The sequence below is a fragment of the Ovis aries genome, chromosome 2 (genome assembly GCF_016772045.2).
Source record: "Ovis aries strain OAR_USU_Benz2616 breed Rambouillet chromosome 2, ARS-UI_Ramb_v3.0, whole genome shotgun sequence".
In the NCBI taxonomy this organism is placed as follows: domain Eukaryota; kingdom Metazoa; phylum Chordata; class Mammalia; order Artiodactyla; family Bovidae; genus Ovis; species Ovis aries.
The window spans coordinates 139,410,888-139,427,616 of NC_056055.1; the positions used below are offsets into that span (position 1 = coordinate 139,410,888).

The 16,729-nt window shown below is 42.9% G+C and overlaps 1 protein-coding gene across 2 annotated transcripts in view; it reads right to left on the reverse strand.

Annotated features, from left to right (window-relative positions):
• MYO3B (myosin IIIB) overlaps positions 1 to 16,729 on the reverse strand; it is a 447,193-nt gene that overhangs the window by 400,091 nt on the left and 30,373 nt on the right. The window lies entirely within an intron of this gene.

Sequence of the window (16,729 nt, forward strand, 5' to 3'; positions counted from 1 at the left end):
TGATGTGTGATGGGATTCAAAGAAGAGGTTACATCTCTGATGGCAGGTCAACACATCCTGGAACTGTATTCCTATCAATCCAACATCAAAGTCTGCAACTGTTTCTTTAGGAGAAAAAGCAATTTCATTCTCCTTAGCTCAGCATTCTCCTTATCTCTAGGTAAAACAAAACTGAGTTAAGAAGGCTTAGATAGTCAATTGGTCTTGCCCCCAGGAGAACGTGACCTCTCAAAGAGCTCTCTGGATCACTTGTTACAATGCTCCACAAAGATAATGTGAATGGCAGTGGCAATTAAGCGCACTGTCCTGGGACCAGGTTTCCCAGGTTCTGTAAGTCATGTTAAAGGGGTGAAGAGAGGGGAGTTTGAAATGGCATTGCCACAGGCCCATGACCCCAAACGCCTCATCCTCTTCCATCCTTCCACCTCAGCTCTGCTGCCCCCAGGAGGAGACATACTTGAGGCAAGTGTATACTCTCCCTTACGTCAAGACTTTGCTTCAGTCACAGGAGTATAAATGATGTTGGTGGCAGTGGAATGAGGAATATAGAACAGGTGAGAGAGAGAGAGAGAGTTCAAGGGAAGACTTGCAGGACTTGGGAGGCTAGGGAAAGGGGCACACCAAGGAAGACTAACATAATACCTGGGTGACCAGGAGAATGATGGTACCATTCACAGAACAGGGAAGTCAGGAAGAAGACATCAGTTTTGTAGGCAGTATAGCAAGTTCAAATTGAGTCTAAGTTCTCTGCCTAACTAGGTACAGAAAAGTCATGCTCTTGGGAAAAAAGTGTGCTCTTGGAAACTTTTTTCCCCTGTGTAGATTCAATAAGAAAAACAAAATTCCATCAGGATCAGAAACAGAATATACTAAAGGGTAACAATGAAACAGCGATGTGCTTTTAGTGACTACATAGAATTTTATGTTACAGTAAATATATCTTACATGTCACAACTCTATAGACTTTAATCTTCCTATTGTTGGTTGCCAACACAACTTGTCAAAGTTTGTAGTTTGAATACACAATTATAAGTACCAGAAGCAGATGCAAGTTTGTATATCATGAACTTTAACAAACTGGGATATTTCTCTTCATCTAGTATTGTGAATAGAAAAACTGCTAATGAATGTAAATTCTACAAAGTAAGAATTCTCTGTAGTTGATTTTAGAGTCTCACAAGCATGTTCACATGAAGAAGGTATGTCTTCTGGAATGTTTCACATGATGTGTATGTAAGTGCATCTGGCCAAAGCTAAGAGCATAGAGTTAACTGAATTAAAGAGAGTTCTACAGCAATATTTGCTAATGACCTATAGGCTCCAAGATTAAAATGCTGATTCATTGGGTCTCAGTGAGTTTCAGGATGTATAAATTCCTACAAACTTCTCCATAGTCACCTTTAGCAACCTTCCACTCTTCCGCATGATATCAGTGAGTGTTTATACTGCTTCTGAGTTTTAATGAGTAGTTGTATCCATTTAGTGTTCGTCTATCATTAGCCACATCACCTCTTCTAGGTTTTAAAGGGGCCAGTCTTACAATCTCATCAAAGTGACCCCTGAAGTAAACAGAAGTAACACAGGGTGAGGATTATGTCTTATCTTTCTTCCTTCCCCAACCATATCAATTTGTGGCACTCATCAGAGAAGCTATGCTGAAAAACTTTTGGATTGGAATCAGAAAGTCTGAACTCCATTATTCACTAGCTGGGTCCCTCTGATCAAGTCCTCTGAAAATTTTGAGCTGAGGGTTCTTTAGTTATAGTGATCTCACTTTCTAGATCTATAAAATGGCAAGGTAGGGATGAATAATCTCTAGTATCCCTTCCAGCTCTAATATACTGACTTCATGATTTCAAAATAAGTGGTTTCGGGGTATCTCAAAATGAGAGGCTAACTTCTGTATGCAAATTACTTAGCAAACAGTAGATTACTCTGGGGTATAAACCAGATGACTAGAATTTTGAGTGGATTGTATTGCCAATATTTGGTAGAAGGTATTAAGGTCTATGAAAAGATGTTGGTTGCTGTGATAATGCCTCCGTTAAGGAAGATAAGCTTCAGCAACACAGCAGTTGTTTGGATGCTGGTTAATGGAGCATGTCCACGTTCCTACCTTGAAATGCAACCTTATGACTTTTCTGATACACTTAGACTATATTGATGCTTATTTTAGGAAGGGGAAAGACACTAATGTTCAGATTTCTGGCAATATCTATGCACTAACAATCTCAGTGCTCAATACCAATACCTATTCTACCCAGAGATGGGCTACAGCTTCTGAAATGTTGGTCATTACCACCTGGGCTACCCCAAAACTTCTTTCTGGAGGGAGCTGAGGACAAGAAATACGTTTTCACTATAGTTTAGTTCAACTGGTCTTTGTTGTCGGTTTTCTTTGTTTGGGCAGTTCTCGCTAGACTTCTTTAAGCTAATAAGTTCCAACAAGACTCTAGGTCACTCCCTCCTGCCCTCTCTTAAAGGAGTTTATAGGGTGAAACTGTAGCTACAGTTTGATAACACAACCACTTTGACACATATCATTTCCTTATCCATCCCAGGGCATGGTCCACTGAGTTCTGTTGAGGAGGCTGGCCCTTTCTTTAGCCATGAGCTGGAGAAAACTAATTATGAAAAACTCTGGGACTGTGAAAAGATTCGGCCCTCTGGCAGTTGCAAAAAGGTCCCAGACCCAGGCATCTTCATCTTGGTTTTGCGACCTTCTCACTGGATAATTTTAGCAAGTTATTTAATCTCCTTGTATCTCTTCTTCCTGTGCAAGCCAAGCAACCCCTTCCCCCTGAGTGTGGTCTGAAGCACTGCTTAGGGAAATGCTAATTACCCAGCTTTCTCTATGGTACCAGAATGTTAGTAGTGGATATCACCGGGTCATAGATGCTTCAGTTCATTTCAGTCGCTCAGTTGTGTCCGACTCTTTGCGACCCCATGAATCGCAGCACACCAGTCCTCCCTGTCCATCACCAACTCCCGGAGTTCACTAAGACTCACGTCCATCGAGTCCGTGATGCCATCCAGCCATCTCATTCTCTGTCATCCCCTTCTTCTCCTGCCCCCAATCCCTCCCAGCATCAGAGTCTTTCCCAATGAGTCAGCTCTTCGCATGAGGTGGCCAAAGTACTGGAGTTTCTGCTTTAGCATCATTCCTTCCAAAGAAAACCCACATGGGTAAATATATATTTTATTGATTTACTTCTATAAGACTGTCTACATTTTCTAAAATGTCTACAGGGAACACAAATTATTTCTATAACAAAAAAGAACAAATTTTGTCTGTTTTTCTGTCTTGAAAATGTAAATAAGTATTGGGAAATTTGCCTTGATCTTCAAAAGGGTGTGGTTACTTCCTCAGGGGTATGTATTGGCTGTGGGGATTCTTCATCAGCAAGGTGACAGGTTAAAGGTGATGTCTTGGTTGTAAAACTAGGGTCACTCAAGTTTAAAAAGAGTTCTCTTCTCAACCACACCCCTTTCCGTTGTAAGCACAAGACAAGGCATAGTACTTTGATACTCTCAGGGCACCACAGTCCCATGGAATGCCCATGATTACAGTTTCATTTCCACCTAGACCAAGAGTAGGGCTTACGGGCAAAGTTCCCTAAACAGGGGTGAGACCTACCCTCTATCTTTGCAGAAAGACTTGAGCTATAATAACCTGAGAGAACAGTCTCTCCTTATCTCAATGTCTTCATTATCTGGGAAGAGTATCTGTATTAGACTGGATATAAGGGGAATAAAAAATAGTCAACATATGAACTCCTGCATTCAGAAAACCTAGATTTCTCCAAACTATTTAACTTAAACCATTTATCAAATGAAAAATCAAAGAGCTGCTGGGCTGAAATCTCTTTCAATAATGTGATTTTTAACCAATATTTTCAAGCAAACAATATAACAGTAGCACCATCCGCCACAAGGAAAAATATGTTTTGCTCTTTTAAAAAATGATTTACAAAACTTAAAAGACAATATCTGTTATTCAGACTATTTTATTTTTCCACTAATTTTTTAAATGTCATTAAAGATGCAATTAGGTTTGCTTTATATGTTCTGATTTCTCATCTTACTAGAATTGATTATGTGATCCAAAATTATAACCAAAGGTCAAGATTAAAATTTCAGTCAAGTACACGGGCAAAATGCTGTTATCTCAAGAGCTAAATTCAGCTTTAAAAGAGGCAAAGCAAATAGACCTAAAGCTATTAATCCTTGGCTGACCTTGAGCCCAAAAATACAGTCAACAGACTGGCAAATAAGATGGGCTGAGAAGTAGGAAGGCAAATAGGATTCTTAATTTTGCTTACATAATTCACACAGCATAATTAATAAGTGTTACTGATCGTAAAGATTTCTAAAATAGAATTTCCCTAGAATTGTAAATTGCAGCTATAAATATTCCAGTGGCAAATATTATTCATCAGTTTTATGTACAAATATCTTAAAGTGTAACAAGCTGAGATACTGAATAAGCACATGAAATCTCTTCCCTTGGATGAAATATAACTTCAAGGGAGAATATATTTGAGATTTGAGGGTTTTTTTTTTTTTTTTTCAAAAGGGATGTGGACCAGAAGAACTGAAATTGATGGGGTGGTGCTTTTTTTTGGTTCATTCATGAAACTCAAGGCTAGAACTGAATCTATATTCTGTATACTGACAAACTGCCAGTAATAATTTAAATTATGCTGTTCACATAAAACTGAGAAAGGTCTCTAATTAAAATATGATGTTCTACAAGCCTTTTTCCAGGATTGTAACACTCAGCTTATGCCTTTAGAAAAATAAAACAAGGCTCAACTTTAAAAGATACAGAGCACATGTACACACCACTTCCCACCATTGCTGGCGGAGGGCAGAGGGGGGCTGTTCTGGGTCTGAGGCCAGCACACAACACCAATTTTTGTACTGAAATTCCCCAAAGCCCTGGAAACATATCACTTTTGTGGTTGTTTTTTTGTTATGGACTGTAGCCCACCAGGCTTCCCTGTTCATGGGATTTCCCAGGCAAGGATACTGGAGTGGGTTGTCATTTCCTTCTCCAGGACATCTTTCTGACCCAGGAATCAAACCTGTATCTCCTGCACTGACAGGTGAATTCACTACCAATGAGCCACTAGGGAAGCACAGCATATCACTTACACTTACCTGTTTGGCAAGCCCTGCTCTCAGACTCAGGACCAGTATCACAGAATTCTCCTGTGAAAGCAGAATCAGTGACCCCAAATTTGTGTATGTGTCCTTAGTACTCAAAGACTGAAGAAATACATGTGCTTGGAGACCCAGGAGAATCCCACCGCCCTCCTCTAGCAGCTTTTCCCAAATTAGAGATGGATGCTGGAAGGGATCCTAGGGTTCATTAAGTCCATCCCCCTATTTGACAGAGGAGGAAACTGAGGTCTTCGGGAATAGCTGAGTCACAGAGCTGGTTTGTAGCCAAACCAGGAGCACAGTCCACGTCTTCTCCATGAGTGAGGCATCTCCCAGGGATTCTTATAACACACAGAATGCCGAGACACTGCCGAAGGGATTTCGTGCCCCATCGTAAGCCACAGCCACGGTAACTGCCATACTCGGAGCATGCCGCGCTCCCCCCACTTAAGCAGGTGGAGTTTCTGCTACCTCCCTCCTCCCCACGCCCTCACTTGTCCTTCCACTGCGCCTTTCCTTTGTCAGCCAGTGCTCTGAGTCTGCCAGAGTAGGAGTTCCACAACTTCATCCTTTTTATAGCTCTTAGGTCAGGTATTCTTACCTTAGGGGAGGAAACAGATTCAGAAGGGTTAAGAAACTCTCCCCAAGTTATATAGCTAGTAGGTAACACAACTGAAGCAAAAGCCACAATAAGAAACTAATGGGGGAGGGGATGCGGGTGGTGTTTCTCCTCTACATCTGAAGAACTGGAAGGGAAGCAAATCCAACAAAACACCTGAATGTTCCCGCAGGGGCACACCCCTTTACCTGCACGTGGTCTCGGGGTGATGTCCTCTCCCAGACTGACATCACCATGCGAACCAGGGCACCCTTGGGAATATCACACAGTCCTAGCAAAGAGTGATTTCCTTTACCTTTTTAAAACCAAAAAAGGTATGGAAAAAACCTGGGACGTAACTGAGCACCATGAATACAAGTTCCACCTGCTCTGGCTTCACGCCCACCCCAGGCTCCCCTGGGTCCCATTCCTAATGCTGACTGCCCTCCTCCCTCTGCTTTCCTCCAATAGCTCAGGGTCCATCGTGGCGAGGAGGCAGGGCAGCACTGGCCTAGCTGTGAACTCCCTTCCCCTCCCCTAAGGCTGAGCCCCTATTCCCGGGGCAGGGCAGCGGAGGCGCTAACCAGAGGGTAGCTGCCGGGTGATTTGACTTGGAGCTTAGCAGGAGCAGAGGCGGGCTCTGACATTTCTTCAGCAAACACTTCTGCCCCCAAGGGGACAGTTCTTCATCTTTGGTGGATGAAGAAGGGGAAACAACAGGTGCCTTGACTTTCCTCACCTCCCCGGAGAGGGGTGGGAGGACAGTCTGGGAATTCGAAATGCTCACAGAGGCTATGACTTTGATGCCTCTTACTCAGCCCTGAGCAGGAGGCAGGTTGGGGGCCCCCAGACCTCAAATGGGGTTCTATATTTAGATCTGCCGGGAGGAGGATATCAGCAAGTCATCACCACCTCCGGGGCCAGCCCCCCACCTCCACAGTGACAGATGATATATGGCTCAACCCTGCAGAGCTCCAGCTGTGGGGAGAGCTGGGGCTGAAGCTGAGGGTGAAACCCGGGGCTGCATTAGTCACTGTGACCCTTCACCCACCACAGCCCCAAGTGTTTGGGTTGTGCTCCAGGACTCTCAAAGACAGGACCACCCTGGGCATGCAGGTAGGGTCTGCCCCAGAAGGAGAAGGGAGGCAATCCTGGCTTCTCACAGGCTGACCCAGGGACCTGGGGGGAATCAGGGAACACAAACGGCTGCAGAATCTCAGCGATGAATGTTGTGGGGGAAGGCACACAGGTCTTTCAGTCAGGGATCCAAGGTTCTAAATCCCTCACTTGAATCACCTGAGCAACCAAAGCCTCCTCACAGTGAAGTGATTGGCAGGTGGGGTCCCAAGAATCCCCAGCCTTTTAAAACAGAGTCGGGTAAAATCGGAGCCTGAAGGTCTCACCATTGTCATCACTTCACCCTTACTGAGAGCCTGGAGAGATCCCCTCTCATTATTCCAGGAACTCCAGGGGCTTGGAATGTGAGAGTGGGAAGAGTCTCTTTCCCCCGGAAACCATCAACTGCTCTCTGAAACACAGAATGGACCTCAGAGGCAGAGACGACCCAGGCCAGTCCTCTTTGAGCTGAGAACAGGGCAGGAAAGGCAGGGTTCAGGCAACAGGCCCCACCACTTTTACAGCACACAGTATGATGAGTATGGCAGCAAGCACTTTCAGGACATCATTTCATTTTGTCCTCTGAGGCTGCTTTTTTTCCCTTCTCACTTTACCTCTTTTAACTTCTCCCATCTTTCTAATCAGAATATTCAATAACTTGCCTGAGGTCCATAATTAGGTGTGTAAGCATGGTACTGAGGGGTCTCCAAATGGAGGAAATAGCCTGCAAGTGCCAGACATTTTTTATCTCTCTTAATCGGCAGGAGGAAACAAACTAGCGATATTTTTTCCTTCTCTATACAAACTTAAAAGGAGGTTTCTCTTAAAATTCTGTGTTGCCATTACACCTGGTTTCATCTGAAGTTAACCAATGCCTTTTTCTTATGGAAATGTTTCTCTTAAGCTATGCTAATGTACTATGCATTTACCCCAAACTCTGTCTTCAAGTCGGTTCCGCCTTTTGGGCTTGGAACCTACTTGATAAACCAGTCTGTTATACTCCGATATTGTTCCTCTAATCTATGTAAATAACACTATTTGTATGGTGCTCTGCCCTTCTTCAAGATTCAAGTTAATCCTTTTATGGCCCAAGATGAACCATTTGGAGCCAAGATTATCCCAAAATACATCCTATGGGTGAGGGGCCTGGTGCCATTCTAGTTTTGAGACATTCCTTTCTTTCATTAACAGACTGCTGGTGACTATATAACATCCAGCTAAAGACTAGCAGGGGGGTACTCTTTCTGCCCTCTTCTGATGCCTATGTCAGAAGCTTTCTCTATCTCCTTTATACTTTAATAAAACTTTGTTACACAAAAGCTCTGAGCGATCAAGCCTCATCTCTGGCCCCAGACTGAATTCTTCTCCGGGGGCCAAGAATCCTGGCGTTGTAATTCAACAACAACCTTTCAGTACCTACTATTTGCTCGCAGGTCTATGACTCCAAAATTTGTACTCTTATCTTTTCTACCAAAAATGAAGCCATATTAAAGTAACTGAACCACATTCACTTTTTAAAAATGAGTGGCAGGGATATAACTAAAATCTAAATCTCCTAAATTCTATTCTGAAGAACTTCGCTATTTTACTTTTCCAGATCCTCCTCTGAGGCATTAATTACACTGGTTTCTAGTGTCATGTTGAAATATTGCATTTTCCTCAACATATTAGAAAGTATAATTCTTATCTAAAATAATTTTTAACTTGGAAAAAAAGATATTCATCTTATCTGGTATACTGGTAGTCATAAACAGTTTGCTCTAGTATAGTGGTTAACAGCAGGGATTTGGGAGCTAAATATCTGAGTTTAAATCCTGGTGTCATCACTTAACAGCTGTTCAAGGACAAGACCTTTCTGTGACTTATTTACTTTCTCTAAAACACTGAGCCAGTAATAGCAGTAATTTCAGGGGGTTGTTGTAAGGATTACAAATGAATTAATTCATACAAAGCATTTAGTGCCTGGCACATAGTAAGCACTCAACAAATGCTATTAATTCTTATTGGGTGCCAAACCCATTAGCTAGAGCTTAGGGAACAAAATGGCAATAATGACAACAATAATATTTCAGCTCTGTAGTGGTTTATGACTTTCTCAGCCCATCAGCACAAAACATCTCATTCGTCATCTCTATTCCTGGCAGTGCCAAAGGAAATAGCATTATTGTGTCGTTTAGCTAGGAATGGCATAATTAATGAAGGCAAGAGTGGTTGCAAAAAGCTTGTGATATTTCTGCATTGGTGTAAGCTGGTTGTTATGGCAACCTTCCCCTACCAACGACCCTTTGCCAGGCAGAGAGAGACCCATTTTGGGAGCCGTCACAGCACATCTGTTTCTCTGCTCAGCTGATTAGCTCTTGTTTGCAACAACCAGCAGATGGAAGTAAAAATGAAAAAAAAAAATTTCTAAAAAGAAGCAAATGTTTATTTCATCTACAACTCTGCTTTCTAATACAGAAACAGACTTTTGGCTGTTTTAGCAAGATGCCAAGTAAACTGGATGCTTAATCTATAGGCTACTTCTCTCACTGGTGAGAGGGAAAAGTGTAATCAACCTATAAATTACAGGTGATAGGTCCTTCATGTGAGTCTTTTAAAATGATGTGGCTCACACTCCAGTTTCAGAGTGTTCTTCTACCACCCCTCCGTCTCTGCACGGCTTTGACATAGGAGCCGGCTCAGCACACATTTTCCCGACCATATGTCCCATATGAAAACTCTGAAGCTGAAGAACGCAAGGCCAATGGACTGCTGCTGCTGCTGCTAAGTCGCTTCAGTCGTGTCTGACTTTGTGCGACCCCAGAGACGGCAGCCCACCAGGCTCCCCTGTCCCTGGGATTCTCCAGGCAAGAACACTGGAGTGGGTTGCCATTTCCTTCTCCAATGCATGAAAGTGAAAAGTGAAAGTGAAGTCGCTCAGTCATGTCTGACTCTTTGTGACCCAATGGACTGCAGCCCACCAGGCTCCTCCGTCCATGGGACTTTCCAGGCAAGAGTACTGGAGTGGGGTGCCATTGCCTTCTCCAGGCCAGTGGACTAGGAGACCTGAATTCTGGGGCCAAATATAGTCTGAACTAGCTCAAAGAGTATCTTCTCCCTGCCTTAGTTTCCTCACCTGTAAAATGGAACCTGGATTCCCATGCTCTCTGAAAAGTCCAAGAGCTCCAGTAATTACCAGATACGTGAATCTGGACACAGTATCTCCTACATCTCTTTGAGCCTCACTTTCCTTAGTGGTAAAATGAAGAAAACAGTATCTACTCCAGAGGGCCATTGTGAGAATGAAATAAAACAACATATTAAAAAAGCACCCACCCTAGCCCCAGTGCATTTACGGGTACATCCTCAGTAACTGCAAGCGTTCTTCCCACTGTATGCTTGCTGAGCAGGTGAAATATCCAAACCATCTGCCGGTCAGCTACACATGGCTCTGAAGCTGGTTCTTAAGACACCCTACTTCCTAGTCATTATCCCCTGGATACGCTGGGCTGTTAGGAAATCTGGGTGTCCAGGGAAAAAGACAGACACTTCTGGTGGCCAAAGAGTACTCTAGAGGTTCTGGATGGCAGCCACTTACCATCTAGGACAAAAGTATTTCAGTATTTTAACAATCAGCATGGTCCCACCAGTGCTTCCCAGCTAACTGTAAGGCATTAGTTTAACAGAGTCTACAAATATCCTCAATAAAAACAATAATGATGATCCTGGTCACTTTCTTTGGTTTTCTATCATTTATAAATAGTTTAATTCTTCACTACCTGTGATGGTACAAAAGATAGATTAAGGATTAACTAGTCCTACATCCCTGCCATCACCATAAATAAACATAAATCAGGCTTGTGTCCCTTTCTGCTATGAAGCAGGATATTATCTGGCAGATGTTCAGTGCAAACACTAGCCAAGCAATCCAATACTGAAGTGGGCATGGGTTGTATTGGAAGTGCCTGAGTTCACTGAGTCACAACACAAAGATTCCAGTTAATGTTACCCACCTACCCACCCAGTGTTCCTGAGCACTTAGCCTGGCAGAGCCTTAGACTCCTTCTCTATAAAGTCAATGTCATCATGACTAACTAACTGGCATCGTCACAGGGAGCGAGGGCTTACAAACAATATTTATAAAAGTTCTATGCAGATGTGGGATGTTACTGTTCATATTATTTTAAGAAACTGGCCATCAGGAGACAGTGACAGAGAAAAGAGGCAATAAACATGGGTAAAGGGAGGATCGTGTGAGTTAATGCAGTTCTCGCTTTACCGATGTTTTATATATATATATGTATATATATATATATGATACAAGCCACAGTCACAGGCAAGGAGGGAGATCAGAGGCTCACTGTTAGTTAGGTTGAGGGAAGTGACCTACACCAAGCATCTCGGAGATAATCCCAAAATACCTGACCAGAGAGCAGGTAGAATAGCACAGAATCCTCAAGGTGTTGAGGCTCCGTGTGAGAAGGCAGTTTGTTATGTATATCCAGAAGAACATGTGGTACATTCTAGCACATACAAAAAAACTGTTTGCCTCAAACACCTAAGGCTGAGAGAGAGAGGGGTGTGTGTGTGTGTGTGTGTGTGTGTGTGTGTGTGTGTGTGCATGTGTGCAGACAGGCAAAGCTGAGCTAACTAACCTACCACCTGTAACATGAGGATCTGTAGATTCAAGATGACTGGCTGATTACCTTAGAAATCTGAGTTATTTACTACAGAGGAGGAGTGTTAAGCATTTTGGAGAGTTGTTATAGGTTGAATTGTGTCGTCCAAGAAAGATAGGTTAAGGTGCTAGCTCCCAGTACCTCAGAATGTGAAATTACTTGGAAATAGGGTTGCTGCAGGTGTAATTGGTTAAAGTGAGGTCATACTGGAGCAGAATGGGTCCCTAATCCAGTATTACTGGTGTCCTTATAACAGGATGGCCACGTGAAAGCGAATACTCAGGGAGAATGCAATGTGATTCAGTTCAGTTCAGTCGCTCAGTCGAGCCCGACTCTTGGTTTCTAATGTTGAGCATCTTTCTTTCCCATTTAAAATCATCTTCCTGAGTCACAGTATGCTACTGACATGCTCAGTTTGTTTAAAAAAAAAAAAAAGAAAAAAAAACTCTACTGATATTGACTTCTAGAATAACTCTTACTATGCCAGCCAATAATTCCCCAGCAGCACTGTTTCAAAGTATTATAACACTAAGGGCACCCCCTAGAATTTTTCATGGCTGAGTTGATACCACCTTCACTCAGCATCTTTCAACCTTCCTAGTGTCTACCTGAGGTAGCAAGAGAAAGTAAGTGGAGAGTGTTGTGAATATGATAATTCGTGTTGCAGCTTCAAGCTGCCCTGGTGAACTGCTGTTTGGACTGCAAGTCAACACTTGACGGTGGTCTGGTCACATTTCATCAGCTACCTGGTTTGAAGCCTGTAGCCTATTTGAATTATTATAGATGTTGGAGTTTCTCAGGCTGGTGAAATCAAAATGCAAATGCAAAAGGGAAAAAAATAATTTGGTTCAATTTCTGAAAAATAAAACAGGGGCTTCCCTGGTGACTCGCTAGTACAGAATCTGCCTGCCAATGCTGGAGATACAAGTTCAATCCTTGATCCAGGAAGATCCCACATGTTGAGCAGCAGCTAAGCCAATGCATCATAACTACTCTAGAGCCCACGGGCCACAACTGTTAAGCTCACATGCTGCAACTACTGAAGCCCACATGACCTGGAACCAGTGCTTCACAGCAAGAGAAGCCGCCGTAAGAAGCCTGCACAACACAACTAGAGAGTAACTCCTGCTCACTGCAACTAGAGAAAAACCCAAGCAGCAATGAAGGCCCAGCACAGCCAAAAATTAAATAAATTATAAAAAGTAAAATAGGATCAAGGGTCTTTCAACTGTGTTTTCAAAGGACAGGCACTGTGGCATGCCGTGGTTTTATTCCACCGGCATTGGCATTACGTGCACTGCTGTCAGAGTTAATCTGCTGCTGCTGCTAAGTCGCTTCAGTCGTGTCCGACTCTGTGCGACCCCATATATGGCAGCCCACCAGGCTCCCCCGTCCCTGCGATTCTCCAGGCAAGAACACTGGCTGCTGCTGCTGCTAAGTCGCTTCAGTCGTGTCCGACTCTGTGCGACCCCATATATGGCAGCCCACCAGGCTCCCGTGTCCCTGGGATTCTCCAGGCAAGAACACTGGAGTGGGTTGCCATTTCCTTCTCCAATGCCTTAAAGTGAAAACTGAAAGTGAAGTCACTCAGTCGTGTCTGACTCTTAGCGACCCCATGGACTGCAGCCTACCAGGCTCCTCCGCCCATGGGATTTTCCAGGCAAGAGTACTGGAGCGGAGTGCCATTGCCTTCTCCCATATTTAATCTAAATACCACTTATTTGCATAAGCAGAAATGAAAGCATGTTAAGGTCAATATACTCTGCAGGCCATCATATAAAGACAATATCCATTTGAACCATTACTGATTATCCTTTCAAGGACTCCTCTTGACCCAAACCCTGGCCTCACAGAAGGACAGTATAAGTTTGTTGAAAGGAACACTAGTGAAAGTCGCTCAGTCCTGTCTGACTCTTTGCGACCCCACGGACTATACAGTCCATGGAATTCTCCAGGCTAGAATACTAGAGAGGGCAGCTTTTCCCTTCTCCAGGGGATCTTCCCAACCAAGGGATCAAACCCAGATCTCCCGTATTGCAGGCAGATTCTTTACAGCTGAGCCACAAGGGAAGTCCAAGAATACTGGAGTATTCTTCTATCCCTTCTATCCCTTCTCCACCGGATCTTCCCGACCCAGGAATTGAACTGGGGTCTCCTGCATTGCAGGTGGATTCTTTACAACTGAACTATCAGAGAAGCCCAAAAGGAAAACTACTCAGCCATAAAAAAAAAAAGAATGAAATAATGTCATTTGCAGAAACATGGATGGAACTAGAGATTATCATATTAAGTGAAGTAAATCAGAAGGAGAAAGACTAATACCACATGATATCACTTATATGTGAAATCTAAAATAAGATATTAATGAACTTATCACCCAAATAGAAACAGATTCACAGATAAAGAGAACAGACTTAGGGTTGCCAAGGGGCTGAGTGGGTAGGGGAGGATGGACTGGGAGTTTGGGGTTAACATGCAAACTATTTTATATAGAATAGACAAATAACAAGGACCTAGTGTATAGCACAGAAAGCTATAATCAGTATCCTGTAATAAACCATAATAGAAAAGAATATAAATATGTATAACTGAATCACTACTGAAATTAATACAACACTGTTAGTCAACTATACTTCAATAAAATAACTTTTTTTTAGTTTGTTGAATGGAACTGACAAATGTAAGATTCTTCCTATGGACATTCTTGTAGAGGCTCATGGAGCAAAAAGACTCTGGGGAATAAAAACATGAGGACAGTTGTAGGACTGAGTCCCAGAAGCTGCAGCCTGGTTCCGAAGTGTCTTGGATGCAAGCACACATTCTGAGAGAACCTCTGAGTCATACTCAGAAACTGGGCACTTGGCTCCTGAGAGGCACTCTCAAGGTATACCATAATCTGCCTACTCCTCAATCTATCCACTAGATAGGCAAGATGCAACACTAGCTTTTCCCTGATAAGCGGGGAACCAGTTCCAGGCACTCTGGGCAACAGAAGCTCACCGTGGGCCACTAAACTGCCCCTAGTAGAAACATTCCACCTATTTTCTCCAACCCAGCTGAACCCTAAAAGTCATGGACACTTCATGAGAAATGATAAAGCCGAGAGCAGCCTTCTCTTTTCTGTGCTCTGTGTTTCTGAGAACACCGACTTGCTGAAGACTGGAATGGGAACACCATCTTCTGACTTATGCCACCCTAAATAAGAACTGAGTGACCTCAGTCATGCTTTCCTTTAATAATAAATTAACCAAACTCAACAGAGCAATGTGTGAATACCAATAGTCGTAAAGCCCTCCTCAGTCTACCCTCCAAACTCATCTTCTCCTTGACTTTTCCTTTTTAACCAATATATTCATTCATTCAACAGATGCACATTGAGCCCCTACTCTATACCAAGCACTACGCTGAGAGCCGAGCATCCCAGGTCCCTGCTAGAGTTTAGAGTTCAGTTAGAACACCTGCTTGTCAAGAACTATAGTACAATGGTCATATCTTGCTAATGGAGAGCGTAAAGGCTGCAGTGGACACTCGGGGAAAAGAGCCTCAGTGTTGGCCGAGGATAAGGACGGTTTCCTAGGGGAACAGCATTTGAGAGAGACTTGAAGATTGAGGAGGAAAGTTGCAGAGTTCTGAAGGCCACTGCAGATGATGTAACAACATATAGAAAGTTTTAAAGGAATGATATATAAGGACAGACTTGGGGAATTACTTGTTTTTCCACTACTGCTGAGGCATTAAAAACAAGTAAATTGGGGGAAAGTAACCTGAGATGAGGTTGGACAGCAGAGAGGCTTGAATGTGAGTGGTTTCATTCCTCATCCAAAGGAATCTTGACTTTGTCCTACAGTGTTTCTCAAAGTAGAGTTCATGCGAACCCTATGAAAATTTTTATGGTTTGCCTTTGTTTCATTGGAGAAGGAAATGGCAACCCACTCCAGTATTCTTGCCTGGAGAATCCCAGGGATGGGGGAGCCTGGTGGGCTGCCGTCTATGGGGTCGCACAGAGTCAGACACGACGGAGGTGACTTAGCAGCAGCAGCAGCAGCCTTCGTTTCAATGATAATTTTATATGTAATAATGAAATGGGAGAAGTTGCAGTAAAAAAACATGTTCCAGATTATCTGGATGGTCATTTGCCACACAATGTCAATGCCCATATTTATTTTTATCATGAAGCTAGCATCAAGTCAACAGAGATGTACCGGTTAGAGCCCAAAGGAGACACTATTTAAACAAGGAGATCACACAGCTGAGACAGAGTAAAGTGGTGGGAGAACCGGATCACCACACGGTATGTGGTAATAAGAATGACTAAGTAACTCAAAATAATCCATGCTGTCATGCTCTGAAATGGATTCACACTGCAAAGGACAACTGAGTTTCGCAAGACAATGTCATTTGTCTCATTAAATGAAAACTGTTCATTTGAATGTTGCTGGCTTTGTAGTTTTTCATAATACATTTCCCTCCCCCCATCTCTAAGGAGATGACTACACAAGTCCTCTTATTAAAAGAGCCCATTTGCTTGATCCCAGGCCAGAGCGCTGTGGAATTCAGTGCTGACCTGACAAGCAAAGCTGTAGCTGTGCTTCAGGGTCTGTTGGTATCTAGCCTGGAAATTCTGCAAACTTTAATATGTGTCATTTCACAGAGGATTTTGTGGTGATACCAGAACTAAAAATTAGACCCAAATCCCAGGTTTTACTAGAGATGCAGAAAAGGTATATATATATATATATATATATATATATATATATATATATATATATGTATATGTATATATATATATATATAAAGTTGTTATATATCCAGTATTAAAAAAAAAAAAGCTAGGATTATGGCATATTGTTCTGTAGGCCACCTGGAACTGAAATCTGTCTCTTCACTGAGCCGTGTGTCACTGGGTCTTCCTCTATCCAGGGAAGGTGACCTCTTCTAATTTACACAATGGTGGGATGACCTTGCCAAGCCATGATGCTCAGGGAACATGGCATCTTCTGGAGGGGGCACCTTTTTCCTAACTGCCTGAAGGTATTCTATGGGCCTCTGTCACCTAGTCCTGAGATTAAATGTCATCACTCTCACTCACCAAATCAGAAGTCTCACAGTTCAGTGAGGATAAAGGATTTTCTTCTTGCTGAAAGTTTCGTGAAATGTGTGACTTTCCCATAAAAAAGGCATAGTACCAAGG